This window comes from Schistocerca nitens, chromosome 5, assembly GCF_023898315.1.
Source record: "Schistocerca nitens isolate TAMUIC-IGC-003100 chromosome 5, iqSchNite1.1, whole genome shotgun sequence".
Classification (NCBI taxonomy): Eukaryota; Metazoa; Arthropoda; class Insecta; order Orthoptera; family Acrididae; genus Schistocerca; species Schistocerca nitens.
The window spans coordinates 110185027-110207042 of NC_064618.1; positions in this window are offsets into that span (position 1 = coordinate 110185027).

Sequence of the window (22016 nt, forward strand, 5' to 3'; positions counted from 1 at the left end):
CTGTTGCTGGGGGTGTTTGCTGAGCGTGTCCTGAGCTCTGGGGCTCCTCTGACCGTCCCGCGCTGCTGGGGCTGCCAGCGACCACTCCAGCGAAAAATATTCCACTTCTTACTGGGGGCGGGAGCGGTTTCGGAACTGTGATGGCGGTAGGTTTGGCATGTTTCGCTATTTTGCGCCTCAGAGCTGCTTTGTAAGCAATGCACCCTCTGTAGTTTGCCGGATGGGCAGCACCACAGTTGGCGCACTTGCGAGGTGCTGTATGAGGGAGTTTGCAGCGTTGGGTAGTGTGACCGCCAGCGCAAATGTGGCAGCGGGTTGCCTGACTGCATCTGATACCCGCGTGCGCAAAGCGCTGGCAGTTATGGCATTGTTGGGGGGCGCTCGGCGTGTTGTAGATCTCTACATTGATGACCATGTGAAGAAATAGCTTTAACTTCAGCAGGTCGCGGGACTTGGCCGTGTCGGCCAATTCCGCCATGTAGTTGTGAGACGGTCTTGCTGTGCCGAACTCTGATACTCGATTTACCCGAATGCACTCCCACCCGAGAGCAGAGAGTTCTTCGTGTACTGTGTGGGTCGGTGTTAGTGAGTCTATCCCCTTTATCACGTACTGCTGTGTTTTCTCCAGGACTGTCCTGTACGTGAAGTGCTCTACTTTCCTTTCTTTAAGAAAGTCTAGTAGATTTGAGTAATCTGACTTGTTCGCCACGTACAGTGCGCGTGTTGCCCAGTGAGCTTAGAGTAGTATGTTGTGGGGTTGTGTTTTTTGTTAAATTCCTTGTTTAGGAGACTTAGGTCTCCGTAGTTGTGTATGATGACTGGTGGGAAGCCAGTCGCGGTATTGTTTGTGTTCTGCGTAGCTGCTTGTATATTTGTGGATGCTGCAGTCGCAGGGTTGGTTGGTTGGTTGGTTTGGGGAAGGAGACCAGACAGCGAGGTCATCGGTCTCATCGGATTAGGGAAGGATGGGGAAGGAAGTCGGCCGTGCCCTTTGAAAGGAACCATCCCGGCATTTTTCTGGAGCGATTTAGGGAAATCACGGAAAACCTAAATCAGGATGGCCGGACGCGGGATTGAACCGTCGTCCTCCCGAATGCGAGTCCAGTGTCTAACCACTGCGCCACCTCGCTCGGTTCGCAGGGTTGTTTGTGTTGGTCCCTGTGTTCCCTTTGTTATTGGTTCGCGATGTAGATGGTGTTGGAAACAGCCTCGTGAGTTTGTGGGCTCACTTGTTTGTGTATTTGGCGGCTGTTTGCGTCGTGAGCCGACCTGCTGCCACGGCCCGGCTTCGTCTGTGTTGGTTGTGTCCTCCGTCGGCTCTGGCTCCGGTTCCGTCGGTGCCTGGGCCGCCAGAGGTGAAATAGGGTGCATGTCCTTCGGTTTTTCAGCAGGTGCCTGTGTGTGTGGTGTGGGTGTTTCTGTCTGTGTGTGTTCACTGCCCATCAGCTCTGCGATCAGCTCCTGCTGTTCCGCGATCTGTTTGTCCTTCAAGGCAACCTGCTCTTGGAAGGTGGACAGTGGGACGGAAATGATGGCGGGAGTAGCCGGCATTTCCGCCTCTTGTGCTGCAGCTTTGCTGCGGGTAAGTGGTGGGGAAGCACAAGAAAGATCGGACATCTTTGCTGTTTCGGGAGTTTTTATTTGGATAGGGAAGGATGCGCAACAATTTTGCTCTTTTCACGAAACGACAATATTTGCTTTTTCGGCGAAAGTGCTGTGTATCGTGTCCCTACAGAAGAGGGGTGTCCCTACGACCTATCTGCGCGGAGTGCAATGCGCGGCGCAAGAGAGCGGGGGTTTAAGAGAACGGCCTACAGTGCACGGGGTTATCCGACGTAAACGGGCCCCTGACACTGAGATTACCCTACCAAAGAACGGGGGAGTCCCGCTGGGGAGATTTGCAGGAAGTTGAGCCGAAACTCTCGCCACTTAGCACACGGAAGCGTTAAGCGGCTTGCACTAATTCATGCCGCTCAGTAGAGCGTCACCGGCAGCTACACCAGTTGCAGCTTATTTGTGACCACTTCGAGGAGATATAAGACGGGCAGCTACGCCAGGTGCAAAGAGCAGCATTCCACTCGGGTTGGCTGCTCGACTGCGAGTGGCCCACTACTGGCTTTAAAACGGTTGGGGACCCTTCCCAGTGACCCACTACTGGCTTTAAAACCGCTGGGGACCCTTCCCAGTGACCCACTACAGGTTTTAAAACCGCTGGGGACTCTTCCCAGTGGCCCACTACTGCCTTTAAAACAGATGGGGACCCTTCCCAGTGGCCCACTACTGGCTTTAAAACAGTTGGAGACCCTTCCCAGTGACCCACTACAGGTTTGAAAAACCGCTGGGGACCCTTCCCAGTGGCCCACTACTGGCTTTAAAACAGTTGGTGACCCTTCCCAGTGACCCACTACAGGTTTTAAAACCGCTGGAGACTAGGGGACTAATGACCTCAGAAGTTGAGTCCCATAGTGCTCAGAGCCATTTGAACCGCTGGGGACCCTTCAAAGTGACCCACTACAGGTTTTAAAACAGGTTTGAAAAACCGCTGGGGACCCTTCCCAGTGGCCCACTACTGGCTTTAAAACAGTTGGGGACCCTTCCCAGTGACCCACTACAGGTTTTAAAACCGCTGGAGACTAGGGGACTAATGACCTCAGAAGTTGAGTCCCATAGTGCTCAGAGCCATTTGAACCGCTGGGGACCCTTCAAAGTGACCCACTACAGGTTTTAAAACCGCTGGGGACCCTTCCCAGTGGCCCACTACTGGCTTTAAAACAGTTGGGGACCCTCCCCAGTGGCCCAGTACTGGCTTTAAAACAGTTGGGGCCCCTTCCCAGTGACCCACTACTGGATTTAAAACCGCTGGGGACCGTTCCCAGTGACCCACTACAGGTTTTAAAACCGCTGGGGACCCTTCCCAGTGGCTCACTACTGGCTTTAAAACAGTTGGGGACCCATCCCAGTGGCCCACTACTGGCTTTAAAACCGCTGGAGACCCTTCCCAGTGACCCACTACAGGTTTTAAAACCGCTGGGAACCCTTCCCAATGGCCCACTACTGGCTTTAAAACAGTTGGGGACCCTTCCCAGTGGCCCACTACTGGCTCTAAAACAGTTGGGGACCCTTACCAGTGACACACTACTGGCTTTAAACCCGCTGGGGACCTTTCCCAGTGACCCACTACAGGTTTTAAAACCGTGGTGGACCCTTCCCAATGGCCCACTACTGGCTTTAAAACCGCTGGGGACCCATCCCAGTGACCCACTACAGGTTTTAAAACCGCTGGGAACCCTTCCCAGTGTCCAAAAAATTTTCGCCGGTATTGTGATACATTCACGCATTTACACACATTTCATAACTCTTAAAGTACGATTCTTGGTTTCCAACATCCTTTTTCACAAGTCAGAGTCCCTAAACACTGTTCATTACTCCTTACCTTATTACACATATACATATTCGTCGACACTTCTTCAGTATTTCATCATAATAAATGGATATCATAATAAACATTCCTCATATAGCATCAGCTTATTGATCATAAACATACCTCAACAGCATAATACACATCTTCGTCGTAAAAATAACATCATAACACCTCAGTCAACTCCCAAAATCGTCGTAGCTTTCTGCAATAATTTCAAATCCTAAAAAAAATATTCTCTGCTCATTTCAATAGTGTCATCTACCTCAAATGTACTTTAAAATCATGCTCCTTTACCAAATGCATCATTCAAAGCTCTCATAGTATCACAATGGTTCCGAAAAACTATGAACAGTTTACAAAGTACAGACAAAATACAATTTCATAAGTGTGAAGGTATCCAATTGTGTAATTGTGTAAACATCTGTCACTGACGTAGTAAAAAAAATGTTTGTCTCTCAGTTAAATGATCTGATAGCTGTGTAATACTGTGTTGGAGAAATATGGTACCGATGTGTAAAATTGTATAAGCAAATACCATATTAGCTAGGGCTCCTTGTGCTTGCCAAACACATGGTACACAAAGTAGGCGTGTACCCCCTGAGGATTAATGTAATTATACCATCAGGTGTTACAGATTACAGCAATGGAATGAAATATATCACGGAAAACCCTTGTATCATTGTACTTCAAATATCTTAAAAAAAAGAAATGTTTTAAGAGCGAAATTAATCACTCAAATACGTGTCCTGTAGCGCTAAATGTGCGTCTTGTTGCAACATAATATCTGTGGAAGTGTCGTAGTTATCGTCCTCCGAAAGCTAAGTTCTGCAGAAGTCAATGTACTTACCTCATGATAAACAAAAGTGAAATGCTTTGCGTATACATATCGTAGTTATTACGCTTATTGTTGTGATGAAGAAAGTACTGTACTGTAACGTATTGTTGTGCCACGAAAAAGGCTGTCTCATTGTTGCTATACCACAAGAGTTACTACTAAAACATGTTTTTCTTTCCAGAAGAATTCAGAAAGCTGTGCAGATATAAAACAGATACACCGCAAAAGCAACATTGTAAACTGTCACTCATTAGTAGCGTCGTGATAAAATCGTGTAGCTGTCACATTAACTAACCTCTGTGTCATCTGGTATCTCTCAGAAAGCACTTTAATTTCAGAATGTATTTTCAAATAAACCAAAATGTTGCATTAAAATCTCATTAACAGTACTGGTAAATGTTCTAAGTATGTGAGCCTTATAGTCGTTACGTAATCGTGCAACATACAAGCAAGAATGCACACACACAATAACACTGTATCGTCTGTTCACAATAACAATGCACTCGCAATTTCTGTTGAAATAAGTTCTCTTGGTTCTTGACTGAATATTTAACTTCAAACAGTGTTGCATGTTAACAGTTTCTTAAGTCTGACAATGCATACTAGAAATGTGAAGTGAAAAGTTTTATGGCAAAGACAAAGTTAAAAAGCAGATTATTTTTCAATAAACGGTTTTACATGTGAAATGTGGTGTAAACCTTTACTCTTCCTAGTGCACAGAGTTTCAACTTCAAAGCAATTATCATGTATACATCGGTAAAGGATGCTAAAATTTTTCTCAAGGCTAGCGTCTTATGTTATTGTTCTCGGAGCCAGCGGGCGCACGCGGCTGCCTGCTGTGCGAGTCATTGTCTGTCTCTTTGTTGGCGCGCGTCGTTACTGGGATTTGGAGACCTAACTTCTACAAATTCACGTTGTCGTAAATGCCCTGCTCTGTTTGAATCCCGCCAGTTCTGATGAAATTCAGGTCTGTCGTTATGATTATCTCGTCTGTCGTCATGTCGGTAGGTTCCGTAGTTTCTTCCTTGTCCGTCACGTGGTGGAGAATTTCTCCCTGAATCGTAACTGTGCGCCGAACTGTTGCGTCTGAAGTTATTCTGTCTCCCTTGATAATAATTGTTTTGGTTCCCATATTGTCTGTTTCTATGGTAATCTCTATCATGTTCATTACTATGGAAGTGCGATCTTTCTCTGTACCTATAATTCTGCCAACGGTTGTCATACGGGTGGTGTCTGTTTTGGTCACGTTTTACGTTATAAGAATAGCCTTGTCGTGTATTATTTCTGTCATCGCGGAATTGTGACAGATGTGACCTGTAATTGTTGTGCTCCTGTTCTCGCGTTCCGCGATTGTCAGTGTCAATTTCCAGTTCTTGTAACAGTCCATGAAAAGATTCAATGTCGTCTTTGCAACGTCCTGCCAAAATAATATGTCGTAAATGTTCAGGTAATTTGATTAAGCAAATGCGGATGAGTTCTGAGGGGCTGTATGGGTTTGAAAGATACTGATTCTTATGCAACATGTCTTCAAAATATTTCATAAGACTGGAAAATTCAGATTGTTCGAAACGTTTCATCATTATGATGCTATGTTTTACTCGGTCTTGTGTAGCTTGAGACCAATACGCTGAGAGGAAGGCATGATAAAAATCTCCTTCATTGTGACAATCGTGAATGACCGATCGCATTCTTACAGCTGGTTCATTTTCCAAGTAGCTACACATAAATTCTAACCTGTGCTCCAATGACCAGTTGGGAGGAAAACAATGAGAGAATTGATGGAGCCACGCTTGTGGATGAATGTCGTTGGCAGAATTCTGAAACGTTTTGAATTTATGTGTAGTAATGAACAGCTTATAGTCAAAATCATCATGGCGGCGAGTCGCATATCGGTCATTGTTACGTCGTTTCGGCGGTTCCATTTCAAAATTCGGTGCACCTTGCCAATTTCTTTCATAATTTCCGAAATGAGCTGTGATATTATTTTGTGGTTGTTCCGTATTTCTATGTCCCTCTTCCCGTACTGGAGCGCGAGTGTCCTCTGAAATATGTAATTCTTGTATTACCTGCGTCAACTGATCCTGTACTTCCCGGATTTCTCTTTTGTACTGTGTATTGATTTGATTTTGATTTTGTTTGAATTTTCTAATTTGTTCATACTCTTCTGTGTCAGTGAAGGCTACAGGTCTTGTGTCATTCAGATCATCATCTACCTTTGTAGATAAGTTAGTGACCTGATCCGAAAGTTCGGCTACTTTCTCCGATAGTGAACACATTTCCTCAGTGTGTTTTTCTGAACCAAGTTTCAGAGTGTCCATTTGTGTTGAAATCGAATCTACTGTGTCCTTCAAGTTTTCCTGAGTCTTTGCAAGTTGCGTAACCGAATCGGTAGATGCAACTGAGTCAATTTTAGCCCACAAGGTCTCATGATTTTCATGAACAATGGTTTGCAGTTCTTTTATGGCTGCTTCGTAATTCTGTAATGCATTTTCATGCCGCGAAAAAATAGGTTGAAAATGCTCACAAATTTGTGTTTTTACGTCATTGCAGACTTTTTGACATATCGATTCAATGTGATGTAACTCATTAGTTAAATCCTCACGTGTTTGTTCAAGAGTTTGCTCCAATGAGTCTAACTTTTGAAGATTTTGTTCCATTGCGTCTAACTGTTGCTGTGTTTGTCTCTGGTGATGTTCCATTGTGTCTAACTTTTGAAGATTTTGTCCCATTTGTTTCTGATTTTGTTCAAGCGTTGTGTCTAACTATGGAAGATTTTGTTCCATTGTGTCTAACTTTTGAAGCTTTTGTTGTGTTTGTCCCATTTGTTGTATTAATTGTAATAACAATGCACTGGTGTCTGGAACATGTTCCTCAGTGCTTTTCGGCAGTGAATTTGCACCGGAAACATTCACATTTTGACAAGCAGAAAATGTGTCTTGACTTATTTGAGAAAACGGTGAGGATCCAAAACTTGAATCTACAGTATTTGCGACATCATGTCGTGTCATTTCGGATTCCTGAGGCGAGCTATTGCCGACCGATCGATCGATAATACTTCCCTGTTCACTACATGTTTCATTGTCTATGCCATTATTTGACGCCCGCTCCATTTCCCTATGCACAGTTACCAAATTACTACTTTGAATGTCTGTTAATTCATTACACAGTGGTGCTGGCAAGCTACGCTCGTCGTCACTATTATTTCTCAGTTTACTTTGGAGCCTAGTGTTACGTTTTTCACACGCCATTATTGTCACAATATTTCACACGATAACACAGAAAAGCACAATTTGAAGAGCAAAAATAAGAGAACACATTAACATAACACTGAAAATAATATCTAGTTAATTGCAAGCGCAGCTGTGAAATACTTGCTGCAAATCTACATGCATGCCACAACTGTTTTACTGTACAACAATGAAATACTACAACTACAAAGGAAATTCTCTCTATAATTACGCGCAAGTAATAAACAAAAGCTACACTAATTACACAAACTACAAGAAAAAAAATCAGAAGATTCCAGTGAGGTATCCTCGGCTAAGGGTCGACATATGAAATGTCCCCTTTGAAAAATTTATACACGACTGTGCTTAAACTGACGCACAATATTTTTAGCGCAACGCGATCTGACTTTCAAAAATCCCTACAAAAGAATGGCCCTGACTAACATTAAACTATACCTTTCACAAATCACTAAATCACTTACCTCACAAAAATCTTCGTTACTCCCACTACTGCAATACAGCAAGCGCCACTACTGCCAGCTAAATAAAAGATTCAAACTACTGAAGGCACTAACTACTGATAGGCATAGTTAGCAAATGAAAGATATTAATAGAGAACAAACAATGTATTTACCTTGATATCATCATATATAAATATAGCAGTTCTTGACAAATTTCAAAACTCCGCCATCTCTCTCCCCACATCCACCACTCCTGGCGGCTAACCTCCAACTGCGCAACGCTACGCGCTGTTCCCAGCCAGCTGCCTAACACTAGAATGGCGAGTATTACAACAATGCAAAGCAGCCACAGACTGCACACAGCACAGCCAGTGATTTTCATACAGAGGTGACGTTACTAATAAAAAAACCTAAACAGTCTACTTACAGTGTATCTGTCTGTGTGTGTTCACTGCCCATCAGCTCTGCGATCAGCTCCTGCTGTTCCGCGATCTTTTTGTCCTTCAAGGCAACCTGCTCTTGGAAGGTGGACAGTGGGACGGAAATGATGGCGGGAGTAGCCGGCATTTCCGCCTCTTGTGCTGCAGCTTTGCTGCGGGTAAGTGGTGGGGAAGCACAGGAAAGATCGGACATCTTTGCTGTTTCGGGAGTTTCAATTTGGATAGGGAAGGATGCGCGACAATTTTGCTCTTTTCACGAAACGACAATATTTGCTTTTTCGGCGAAAGTGCTGTGTATCGTGTCCCTACAGAAGAGGGGTGTCCCGACGACCTATCTGCGCGGAGTACAATGCGCGGCGCAAGAGAGCGCGGTTTTAAGAGAACGGCCTACAGTGCACGGGGTTATCCGACGTAAACGGGCCCCTGACACTGAGATTACATAAACCAAAGAACGGGAGAGTCCCGCTGGGGAGATTTGCAGGAAGTTGAGCCGAAACTCTTGAAACTTAGCACACGGAAGCGTTAAGCGGCTTGCACTAATTCATGCCGCTCAGTAGAGCGTCACCGGCAGCTACACCAGTTACAGCTTATTTGTGACCACTCCGAGGAGATATAAGACGGGCAGCTACGCCAGGTGCAGAGAGCAGCGTTCCACTTGGGTCGGCTGCTCGACTGCGAGTGGCCCACTACTGGCTTTAAAACGGTTGGGGACCCTTCCCAGTGACCCACTACTCGCTTTAAAACCGCTGGGGACCCTCCCCAGTGGCCCACTACTGGCTTTAAAACAGTTGGGGACCCTTCCCAGTGGCCCACTACTGGCTTTAAAACAGTTGGAGACCCTTCCCAGTGACCCACTACAGGTATGAAAAACCGCTGGGGACCCTTCCCAGTGGCCCACTACTGGCTTTAAAACAGTTGGGGACCCTTCCCAGTGGCCCACTACTGGCTCTAAAACAGTTGGGGACCCTTACCAGTGACACACTACTAACTTTAAAACCGCTCGGTACCTTTCCCAGTGACCCACTACAGGTTTTAAAACCGCTGGGAACCCTTCCCAGTGACCCACTACAGGTTTTAAAACCACTGGGAACCCTTCCCAGTGAGCCACTACTGGCATTAAAGCAGTTGGGGACCCTTCCCCTGTGACCCACTACTGGCTGTAAAAACCGCTGGGGTCCCTTCAATGTGACCCACTATAGGTTCTAAAACCGCTGGGGACCCTTCACAGTAATCCACTACAGGTTTTAAAACTGCTGGGGACGATTCCCAGTAGCCTACTACTGGCTATAAAATAGTTGGGGACCCTTCCCAGTGGCTCACTACCGGCTTTTAAACAGTTGGGCACCCTTCCCAGTGACCCACTACTGGCATTAAAGCAGTTGGGGACCCTTCCCCTGTGACCCACTACTGGCTGTAAAACCGCTGGGGACCCTTCAAAGTGACACACTATAGGTTTTAAAACCGCTGAGGACACTTCCCAGTGATCCACTACTGGCTTTAAAACTGCTGCGGACCCTTCCAAGTGACCCACTACAAGTTTTATAACAGCTATGGCCCCTTCTCAGTGACCCACAACTGGCCTTAAAACAGTTGGGGACCCTTCCCAGTGACCCACTACAGATTTTAAAACCGTTGGGGTGCCTTATCAGTGGCTCACTACTGGCTTTAAAACAGTTGGGGACCCTTCCCAGTGACCCACTACTGGCTTTAAAACCGCTGGGGACCCTTCCCAGTGACCCACTACAGGTTTTAAAACCACTGGGGACCCTTCCCAGTGGCCCACTACTGGCTTTAAAACCGCTGTGGACCCTTCCCAGTGACCCACTACTGGCTTTAAAACCGCTGGGGACCCTTCCCAGTGACCCACTACAGGTTTTTAAATCGCTGGCGACCCTTCCCAGTGGCCCACTACTGGCTTTAAAACAGTTGGGGACCCTTCCCAGTGACCCACTACAGGTTTTAAAACCGCTGGGGACCCTTCCCAGCGACCCACTACAGGTTTTAAAAACACTGGGAACCCTTCCCAGTGGCCCACTACTGGCTATAAAACAGTTGGCGACCCTTCCCAGTGGCCCACTACTGGCTTTAAAACAGTTGGGGAACCTTCCCAGTGGCCCACTACTGGCTTTAAAACCGCTGTGGACCCTTCCCAGTGACCCACTACAGGTTTTAAAACCGCTGGGAACCCTTCCCAGTGACCCACTACAGGTTTTAAAACCACTGGGAACCCTTCCCAGTGAGCCACTACTGGCATTAAAGCAGTTGGGGACCCTTCCCCTGTGACCCACTACTGGCTGTAAAACCGCTGGGGTCCCTTCAATGTGACCCACTATAGGTTCTAAAACCGCTGGGGACCCTTCACAGTAATCCACTACAGGTTTTAAAACTGCTGGGGACGATTCCCAGTAGCCTACTACTGGCTATAAAATAGTTGGGGACCCTTCCCAGTGGCTCACTATCGGCTTTAAAACAGTTGGGCACCCTTCCCAGTGACCCACTACTGGCATTAAAGCAGTTGGGGACCCTTCCCCTGTGACCCACTACTGGCTGTAAAACCGCTGGGGACCCTTCAAAGTGACACACTATAGGTTTTAAAACCGCTGAGGACACTTCCCAGTGATCCACTACTGGCTTTAAAACTGCTGCGGACCCTTCCAAGTGACCCACAACAAGTTTTATAACAGCTATGGCCCCTTCTCAGTGACCCACAACTGGCCTTAAAACAGTTGGGGACCCTTCCCAGTGACCCACTACAGATTTTAAAACCGTTGGGGTGCCTTATCAGTGGCTCACTACTGGCTTTAAAACAGTTGGGGACCCTTCCCAGTGACCCACTACTGGCTTTAAAACCGCTTGTGACCCTTCCCAGTGACCCACTACAGGTTTTTAAATCGCTGGCGACCCTTCCCAGTGGCCCACTACTGGCTTTAAAACAGTTGGGGACCCTTCCCAGTGACCCACTACAGGTTTTAAAACCACTGGGGACCCTTCCCAGTGACCCACTACTGGCTTTAAAACCGCTGGGGACCCTTCCCAGTGACCCACTACCATTTTCAAGACCGCCGGGGACCCTTCCCAGTTGCCCACTATTGGCTTTAAAACAGTTGGGGACCCTTCCCAGTGACCCACTACTGGCCTTAAAACAGCTGGGGACCCTTCCCAGTGACCCACTTCTGGCGTTAAAACCGCTGGGCACCCTTCCCTGAGACCCACTACTGGCTTCAAAACCGCTGGGGACCCTTCCCCGTGGCCCACTACTGGCTTTAAAACTGTTGGGGACCCTTCCCAGTCACCCACTACAGGTTTTAAAACAGCTGGGGACCCTTCCCAGAGGCCCACTACTGCCTTTAAAGCAGTTGGAGACCCTTCCCAGTGACCTACTACAATTCTCAAAACCGCCGGGGACCCTTCCCAGTGGCCCACTACTGGCTTTAGAACCGCTGGGGACACTTCCCAGTGACCCACTACATGTTTTACAACCGGTGGGTACCCTTCCCAGTGACCCACTACTGGCTTAAAAAGAGTTGGCGACCCTTCCCAGTGACACACTACAGGTTTTAAAACCGTTGGGGTCACTTCCCAGTGGCCCACTACTGGCTTTAAAACATTGGGGGACCCTTCCCAGTGACCCACTACTGGCCTTAAAACAGCTGGGGACGCTTCCTAGTGGCCCATACTGGCATTAAAACAGCTGAGGGCCCTTCCCAGTGACCCACTACAGGTTTTAAAAGGGCTGGGGACCCCTCCCAGTGGCCCACTACTGGCTTTAAAACAGTTGGGGACCCTTCCCAGTGACCCACTACTGGATTTAAAACCGCTGGGGACCCTTCCCAGTAGCCCAGTACTGGCTTCAAAACTGGTGGGGGCCCATCCCAGTGACCCACTGAGGGTTTTAAAACCGAAGGGGACTCTTCCAGTGACCCACAACCAGCTTTAAAACAGTTGGGGTCCTTCCCATTGGCCTACTACTGGCTTTAAAACAGTTGGGGCCTTTTCAGTGGCCCACTACTGGGTTTAAAACAGTTCGTGGGCCCTTCCCAGTGACCCACTACTGGCTTTATAACCGATGGGGATACTTCCCAGTGACCCACTACAGGTTTTAAAACCGCTGGGGACCCTTCCCAGTGGCCCACTACTGGCTTTAAAACCGCTGGGGACCCTACCCAGTGACTCACTACAACTTTTAATACCGCTGTGGACCCTTCCCAACGACCCACTACTGGGTTAAATTCCGCTGGGGACCCTTCCCAGTGACACACTACTGCTTTTAAAACCGCTGGGGATCTTTCCCAGTGACCCACTACTGGCTTTAAAGCATTTGGGGACCCTCCCTCCTGACACACTACAGGTTTTCAAACTGCTGGGAACCCTTCCCGACGACACACTACAGGTTAATAAACCGCTGGTGACCTTCCCAGTGACCCACTACAGGCTTTAAAACAGTTGGGTAAACTCCCCAGAGACCCACTACAGGTTTTAAAACCGCTGGGGTCCCTTCCCCGTGGACCACTACTGGCTTTAAAACAGTTGGGGACACTTCCCAGTGACCCACTACTGGCTTTAAACCGCTGGGGCCTACCCAATGACACACTACTGGCTTTAAAACCGCTGGGGATCCTTCCCAGTGACCCACTACAGGTTTTAAACTACTGGGGACCCTTCCCAGAGGCACACTACTGGCTTTAAACAGTTGGGGACCCTTCCCAGTGACACACTACTGGCTTTAAAACCGGTGGGGCTTTTCCCAGTGACCCACTACCGGTTTTAAAATGCTGGGGACCCTTCAAAGTGGCCCACTACTGGCTTTAAAACAGTTGGGGACCCTTCCCAGTAACACACTACTGGCTTTAAAACCGCTGGGAACCCTTCCCAGTGTCCCACAACAGGTTTTTGAACCGCTGGGGACCCTTCCCAGTGGCCCATTACTGGCATCAAAATAGTTGGGGAACGTACACAGTGACCCACAACTGACTTTAAAATCGCTGGGGACTATTCCCTGTGACCCACTACAGGTTTTAAAACTGCTGGGGACCCTTTCGAGTGGCCCACTACAGGCTTTAAAACAGTTGGGGACCCTTCCCAGTGACCCACTACAGGTTTTAATACCGCTGGGGACCCTTCCCAGTGGCCTACTACTGTCTTTAAAACAGTTGGGGAACCTTCCCAGTGGCCCACTATGGGCATTAAAACAGTTGGGGACAGTTCCCAGTGACCCACTACTGGCTTTAAAACTGCTGGGGACCCTTCCCAGTGACCCACTACAGGTTTTAAAAGGGCTGGGGACCCCTCCCAGTGGCCCACTACTGGCTTTAAAACAGTTGGGGACCCTTCCCAGCGACACACTACTGGCTTTAAAACCGTTGGGGACCCTTCCCAGTGACCCACAACAGCTTTTAGAACTGCTGGGGACCCTTCCCAGTGGCCCACTACATTCTTTAAAACAGTTGGGGAACCTTCCCAGGGATCCACTACAGATTTAAATCCGCTTGGGCCGAGCCAGTAGCCCACTACTGCACTACTGGCATTAAAACAGTTGGGGACCCTTCCCAGTGGCCCACTACTGGCTTTAAAACAGTTGTGGATCCATCCCAGTTACCCACTACATGTTTTAAAACCGCTGGGGACCCTTCCCAGTAGCCAACTGCTGGCTTTAAGACAGTTGGGGACCCTTCCCAGTGGCCCACAACTGGCATTAAAGCAGTTGGGGACCCTTCCCAGTGACCCACTACTGGTTTTAAAACCGCTAGGGGACCTTTCCCAGTGACCAACTACTGGCCTTAAAACCGCTGGGGACTCTTCCCAGTGACCAACTATAGGTTTTAAAACCGCTGGGGACCCTCTCCAGTGAGCCACTAGTGGCTTTAAAACAATTGGGGACTCTTCCCAGTGACCCACTACTGGCTTTAAAACAGTTGGGGACCCTTTCCAGTGAGTGACTAGTGGCTTTAAAACAGTTGGGGACTCTTCCCATTGACCCACTACTGGCTTTAAAACAGTTGGGGACCCTTATCAGTGACCCACTACAGGTTTTAAAACCGCTGGATACCCTAACCAGTGGCTCACTACTGGCTTAAAAACAGTTGTGGACCCTTCCCAGTGACCCAATACTGGCTTTAAAACTGCTGGGGCTCTTCCCAGTGACCCAGTACAGGTTTTAAAACCACTGGGGACCCTACCCAGTGACCCACTACTGGTTTTAAAACCGCTAAGGAAACTACCCAGTGACACACTATTGGATTTAAATACGCTGGAGACCCTTCCCAGTGACACAATACAGGTTTTTAAACCGCTGGGGACCCTTCCCAGTCGCCCACAACTGGCATTAAAACAGTTGGGGACCATTCCCAGTGGCCTACTACTGGCATGAAAACATTTGTGAACCCTTCCCAGTGACCCACTACTGGCTTTAAAACCGGTGGGTACCCTTCCCAGTGACCCACTACTGGCTTTAAAACAGTTGGGGCCCTTGCCATTGGCCCAATTCTGGCTTTAAAACAGTTGGGGACTCTTCCCAGTGACACACTACAGGTTTTAAAACCGCTGGGACCCTTAAAAGTGGCCCACTACTGGCTTTAAAACAGTTGGTGTTCCCTTCCCAGTGACCCACTACTGGCTTTAAACCCACTGGCTCCCTTCCCAGTGACCCACTAAAGGTTCTAAAACCGCAGGGGACCCTTCCCAGTGGCCCACTACTGGTTTTGAAACAGTTGGGGACCCTTACCAGGAACACACTACCGGCTTTAAAACCGCTGGGGACCCTTCCCAGTGACCCACTAGTGGCTTTAAAACCGCTGGGGACCCTTCCCAGAGACACACTACAGGTTATACAACCGCTGGGGTCCCTTCCAAGTGGCCGACTACTGGCTTTAAAACAGTTGGGGACCCTTCCCAGTGACCCACAACAAGCTTTAAAATCACTGGGGACCCTTCCCAGTGACCCACTACAGGTTTTAATACAGGTGGGGACCCTTCCCAGTGACCCACTACTGGCTTTAAATCCGCTGGGGACCCTTCCCCGTGACACACTACAAGTTTTAAAACCGCTGGGGATCTTTCCCAGTGACCCACTACTGGCTTTAAAGCATTTGGGTACCCTTCCCACTGACACACTACAGGTTTTAAAACTGCTGGGGAACCTTCCCAGTGACCCAGTACAGGTTTTAAAACTGCTGGGGACCCTTCCCAGTGACCCAATACTGGCTTTAAAACAGTTGGGGACCCTTCCCAGTGACCCCCTACAGGTTTTAAAACCGCTGGGGAACCTTCCCAGTGGACCACTACCGGCTTTGAAACAGTTGGGGACCATTCCCAGTGACCCACTACTGTCTTTAAACCGCTGGGAACCCTTCCGAATGACCCACTACAGTTTTTAAAACCTCTGGGGAACCTTCCCAGTGGCCCAGTACTGGCTTTATAACAGTTGGGGACCATTCCCAGTGACCCACTAATGGCTTTAAAACCGCTGGGGACCCTTCCCAGTGAACCACTACAGGTTTTAAATCCGCTGGGGATGCATCCCAGTGGCCCACTACTGGCTTAAAAACAGTTGGGACTTCCCAGTGGCCCACTACTGGCTTTAAAACAGTTGGGGACCCTTCCCAGTGACCCACTACTGGCTTTAAAACCGCTGGGTACCATTCCCAGTGGCTCACTACTGGCTTTAAAACAGTTGGGGACCCTTCCCAGTGGACCACTTCTGGCTTTAAAACAGTTGGGGTCCCTTCCCAGTGACTCACTATAGGATTTAAAACCGCTGGGGACCCTTCCCAGTGTACCACTACTGGCCTTCAAACAGTTGGGGACCCTTCCCAGTGGCCCACTACTGGCTTTCAAACAGTTGGGGGCCCTTCCCAGTGACCCACTACAGGTTTTAATACCGCAGGGGACCCTTCCCAAGGGACCACTATGTGGCTTTAAAACAGTTGGGTACCCTTCCCAGTGGCCCACCACCACTGACATTAAAACAATTGGGAACCCTTCGCAGTGTCCCACTATCGGTTTTAATACCAATGGGAACGCTTCCCAGTGGCCCACTACTGGCTTTAAAACAGTTGTCGACCCTTCCCAATGAAACACTACTGGCTTTAAAACCGCTGGGGACCCTTCCCAGTGACCCAGTACAGGTTTTAAAACCGTTGCGGACCCTTCCCAGTGACCCACTACAAGTTTCAAAACCGCTGGGGACCCTTCCAAGTGGCCCACCACTGGCTTTAAAACAGTTGGGGACTCTTCCCTGTGACCCACTACAGGTTTTAAAACCGCTGGGGACCCTTCCCAGTGACCCACTACAGGTTCTAAATGCGCTGGGGGCCCTTCCTAGTGGACCACTACTGGCTTTAAAACAGTTGGGGACCTATCCCAGTGAACCACTACTGGCTTTAAAACCGTGGGGGACCGTTCCCAGTGACGCACTACAGGTTTTAAAACCGTGGGGACTCTTCCCAGTGGCCTACTACTGGCTTTAAAACAGTTTGGGACCCTTTCCAGTGACCCACTACAGGTTTTAACACCGCTGGGGACCCTTCCCAGTGACCCACTACTGGCTTAAAATCCGTGGGGACCCTTCCCAGTGACCCACTACAGGTTTTTAAACTGCTGGAGGCCCTTCCAAGTGGCCCACTACAGGTTTTAAAACACTTGGGGACCCTTCCCAGTGGCTTAAAAACCACTGGGGAACCTTCCCAGTGACCCACTACAGGTTATAAAACCGCTGGAGGCCGTTCCCAGTGGCCCACTACTAGCTTTAAGACATTTGGGGACCCATCCCAGTGACCCACTACAGGTTTTAAAACCGCTGCAGACCCTTCCCAGTGGCCCACTACTTGCTTTAAAACCGCTGGGGACCCTTCCCAGTGGCACACTACTGGCTTTAAAACAGTTGGGGACCCTTCACAGTGAGACACTACAGGTTTTAATACCGCAGGGGACCCTTCCCAGGGGACCACTACAGGGTTTAAAACAGTTGGGTACCCTTCCTAGTGGCCCACCACTTACATTAAAACAATTGGGGAACCTTCGCAGTGACCCACTACAGGTTTTAATACCGCTGGGGACCCTTCCCAGTGGCCCACTACTGGCTTTAAAACAGTTGTCGACCCTTCCCAGTGAAACACTACTGGCTTTAAAGCCGCTGGGGACCCTTAACAGTGAACCAGTACAGGTTTTAAAACCGCTGGGGACCCTTCCCAGTGACCCACTACAGGTTTTAAAACCGCTGGGGACCCTTCCATGTGGCCCACCACTGGCTTTAAAACAGTTGGGGACTGTTCCCTGTGACCCACTACAGGTTTTAAAACCGCTGGGGACCCTTCCCTGGGTACCACTACTGGCATTAAAACAGTTGGGGACCCTTCCCAGTGACCCACTACAGGCTTTAAAACCGCAGGGGACATTTTCCAGTGAACCACTACAGGTTTTAAAACCGCTGGGGACTCTTCCCAGTGGCCCACTACTGGCTTTAAAACAGTATGGGACCCTTTCCAGTGACCCACTACAGGTTTTAAAACCGCTGGGGACCTTCCCAGTGACCCACTACTGGCTTAAAAACCGTGGGGACCTTTCCCAGTGACCCACTACAAGTTTTAAACTGCTGGAGGCCCTTCCAAGTGGCCCACTACTAGCTTTAAAATAGTTGGGGACCCTTCCCAGTGATGCACTACAGTTTTCAAAACCGCTGGGGGCCCTTCCCAGTGGCCCAATACTGGCTTTAAAACAGTTGGGGACCCTTCCCAGTGACTCACTACAGGTTTTAAAACCGCTGAGGACCCTTCCCAGTGACCCACTGCAGGTTTTAAAACACTTGGGGACCCTTCCCAGTGGCCCACTACTGGCGTAAAAACCGCTGGGGACCCTTCCCAGTGACCCACTACAGGTTATAAAACCGCTGGAGGCCCTTCCCAGTGGCCCACTACTAGCTTTAAAACCGCTGGGTACCCTTCCCAGTGGCACACTACTGGCTTTAAAACAGTTGGGGACCCTTCCCAGTGACCCACTACGGGCTTTACAACCGCTGGGGACCCTTCCCAGTGACCTACTACAGGTTTTAATAACGCTGGGGACCCTTCCCAGTGGACCACTACTGGCTTTAAAACAGTTGGGGACCTTTCCCAGTGACCCACTACTGGCTTAAAACCTCGGGGGACCCTTCCCAGTGACGCACTACAGGTTTTAAAACAGCTGGGGACCCTTCCCAGTGGCCCACTACTGGCTTTAAAACAGTTGGGGCCCTTTCCCAGTGATCTACTACGGGTTTCAAAACCGCTGGGGACCCTTCCCAGTGGCCCACTACTGGCTAAATAACCGCTGGGGACCCTTCCCAGTGACCCAATACTGGATTTAATACCACTGGAGGCCCTTCCCAGTGGCCCACTACTAGCTTTAAAACAGTTGGGGACCCTTCCAAGTGACCCACTACAGGTTTTAGAACAGTTGGGGACCCTTCCCTTTGACCCACTACTGGCTTTGAAACAGGTGGGAACCCTTGCCAGTGACCCACTACAGGCTTTAAAACAGTTGGGGACCCTTATCAGTGACTCACTACAGGTTTAAAACCGCTGGGTGCCCTACGCAGTGGCCCACTACTGGCATTAAAACAGTTGGGGACCCTTCCCAGTGACTCACTACTGGCTTTAAAACTGCTGCGGCCCTTCCCAGCGACCCACTACAGGTTTTAAAACCGCTGGGGACCCTTCCAGGTGACCCACTATAGGTTTAAAAACCGCTAGGGAAACTACCCAGTGACCCACTATTGGGTTTAAATACGCTGGAGACCCTTCCCAGTGACCCAATACAGGTTTTAAAACCGCTGGGGACCCTTCCCAGTCGCACACAACTGGCATTAAAACAGTTGGGGACTATTCCCAGTGGCCTACTACTGGCTTTAAAACATTTGTGGACCCTTCCCAGTGACCCACTACTGGCTTTATAACCGGTGGGTACCCTTCCCAGTGACCCACTACTGGTTTTAAAACAGTTGGGGACCCTTGCCAGTGGCCCACTTCTGGCTATAAAACAGTTGGGGACTCTACCCAGTGACACACTACAGGTTTTAAAACCACTGGGACCCTTAAACGTGGCCCACTACTGGCTTTAAACAGTTGGGGACCCTTCCCAGTGACCCACTACAGGATTTAAAACCGCTGGTGACCCTTCCCAGTGACACAGTACTGGCCTCAAACAGTTGGGGACCCTTCCCAGTGACACACTACTGGCTTTAAAACCGCTGGGGACCCTTCCCAGTGACCCACTACAGGTTTTAAAACCGCTGGGGACGCATCCCAGGGACCCACTACTGGCTTTAAAACAGTTGGGGACCCTTACCAGTGAAAAACTACAGGTTTTAAAACCGCTGGGGACCCTTCCCAGTGGCCCACTACCGGCTTTAATACAGTTGGTGACCCTTCCCAGTGAAACACTACTGGCTTTAAACCTACAGGCTCCCTTCCCAGTGACCCACTAAAGGTTTTAAAACCGCCGAGGACCCTTCCCAGTTGCCCACTACTGGTTTTGAAACAGTTGGGGACCCTTAACAGTGACACACTACCGGCTTTAAAACCGCTGGGGACCCTTCCCAGTGACCCACTAGTGGCTTTAAAACAGCTGGGGATTCTTCCCAGAGACACACTACAGGTTCTACAACCGCTGCGGTCCCTTCCCAGTGGCCGACTACTGGCTTTAAAACAGTTGGGGACACTTCCCAGTGACCCACAACTGGCTTTAAAACCGCTGGGGACCCTTCCCAGTGACCCACTACAGGTTTTAATACAGGTGGGGACCCTTCCCAGTGACCCACTACTGGCTTTAAATCCGCTGGGGACCCTTCCCAGTGACACACTACAGGTTTTAAAACCGCTGGGGATCTTTCCCAGTAACCCACTACTGGCTTTAAAGCATTTGGGTATCCTTCCCACTGTCACACTACAGGTTTTGGAACTGCTGGGGACCCTTCCCAGTGACCCAGCACAGGTTTTAAAACCGCTGGGGACCCTTCCCAGTGACTCAATACTGGCTTTAAAACAGTTGGGGACCCTTCCCATTGACCCACTACAGGTTTTAAAACCGCTGGGGAACCTTCCCAGTGGACCACTACTGGCTTTAAAACAGTTGGGGACCATTCCCAGTGACCCACTACTGGCTTTAAACCGCTGGAAACCCTTCCGAATGACCCACTACAGTTTTTAAAACCTCTGGGGAACCTTCCCAGTAGCCCAGTACTGGCTTTAAAGCAGTTGGGGACCATTCCCAGTGACCCACTAGTGGCTTTAAAACCGCTGGGGACCCATCCCAGTGAACCACTACAGGTTTTAAAACCGCTGGGGATGCTTCCCAGTGGCCCACTACTGGCTTAAAAACAGTTGGGTACCCTTCCCAGTGGCCCACCACCACCAAACAATTGGAGACCCTTCGCAGTGACCCACTACCGGTTTTAATACCGCTGGGGACGCTACCCAGTGGCCCACTACTGGCTTTAAAACAGTTGTCGACCCTTCCCAATGAAACACTACTGGCTTTAAAACCGCTGGGGACCCTTCCCAGTGACCCAGTACAGGTTTTAAAACCGTTGGGGACCCTTCCCAGTGACTCACTACAGGTTTTAAAACCGCTGAGGACCCTTCCCAGTGACCCACTACAGGTTCTAAAACACTTGGGGACCCTTCCCAGTGGCCCACTACTGGCTTAAAAACCGCTGGGGAACCTTCCCAGTGACCCACTACAGGTTATAAAACCGCTGGAGGCCCTTCCCAGTGACCCACTGCTAGCTTTAAGACATTTGGGGACCCATCCCAGTGACCCACTACAGGTTTTAAAACCGCTGGGGACCGTTCCCAGTGGCCCACTACTTGCTTTAAAACCGCTGGGGTCCCTTCCCAGTGGCACACTACTGGCTTTAAAACATTTGGGGACCCTTCCCAGTGACACACTACAGGTTTTAAAACCGCCGGGGACCCTTCCCAGGGGACCACTACTGGCTTTAAAACAGTTGGGGACCTTTCCCAGTGACCCACTACTGGCTTAAAACCTCGGGGGACCCTTCCCAGTGACGCACTACTGGTTTTAAAACAGCTGGGGACCCTTCCCAGTGGCCCACTACTGGCTTTAAAACAGTTGGGGCCCTTTCCCAGTGATCTACTACGGGTTTCAAAACCGCTGGGGACCCTTCCCAGTGGCCCACTACTGGCTAAATAACCGCTGGGGACCCTTCCCAGTGACCCAATACTGGATTTAATACCACTGGAGGCCCTTCCCAGTGGCCCACTACTAGCTTTAAAACAGTTGGGGACCCTTCCAAGTGACCCACTACAGGTTTTAGAACAGTTGGGGACCCTTCCCTTTGACCCACTACTGGCTTTGAAACAGGTGGGAACCCTTCCCAGTGACCCACTACAGGCTTTAAAACAGTTGGGGACCCTTATCAGTGACTCACTACAGGTTTAAAACCGCTGGGTGCCCTACGCAGTGGCCCACTACTGGCATTAAAACAGTTGGGGACCCTTCCCAGTGACTCACTACTGGCTTTAAAACTGCTGGGGCCCTTCCCAGCGACCCACTACAGGTTTTAAAACCGCTGGGGACCCTTCCAGGTGACCCACTATAGGTTTTAAAACCGCTAGGGAAACTTCCCAGTGACCCACT